Below are 599 nucleotides of genomic sequence, written 5' to 3'. Positions count from 1 at the left end.
GGGTGACAGAGTGAGACTCTATCTCAAAAAAAAAAAAAAATTTAGATAATAGCATTTTGGCCAGAAGATAGTAAGCAGATCACACACGTTTCAGGATGGAGTATACATTAGTATAACCTCAATGGTAGGCAATTTGACAATACCTATGAAAATTATAAATACATATACCTTTTGCCTCAGGATTTTCACTTCTAGGAATTTATGTTTCAGATATGGCATATCCATGAGAATTGACATGTCAACAAAGTCATTCACGGCAGCACTGTTAGCAAAAGATTGGAAATCACCTAAATGTCTGTCAATAGGGCACTGGTTAAATTCATGATGACACATTCATACAATGGAATAGTATGTAGCTATTTATAAAGAATAAAGCACTTCTTGCAACCTCTGTGGAAACCAATATGGAGATACCTTAAAGAGATACAAGTAGAAGTACCATATGATCCAGCAATCCCATTACTGGGCATCTACCCAAAAGAACAAAAGACACTCTATAAAAAAACACCTGCACCCGAATGTTTATAGCAGCACAATTCACAATTGCAAAGATGTGGAAACAACCCAAGTGTCCATCAATACATGAGTGGATTAATAAA

This window comes from Propithecus coquereli, unplaced genomic scaffold, assembly GCF_000956105.1.
Source record: "Propithecus coquereli isolate 6110/MARCELLA unplaced genomic scaffold, Pcoq_1.0 Scaffold249, whole genome shotgun sequence".
Classification (NCBI taxonomy): Eukaryota; Metazoa; Chordata; class Mammalia; order Primates; family Indriidae; genus Propithecus; species Propithecus coquereli.
This window is presented reverse-complemented; position numbering follows the sequence as displayed.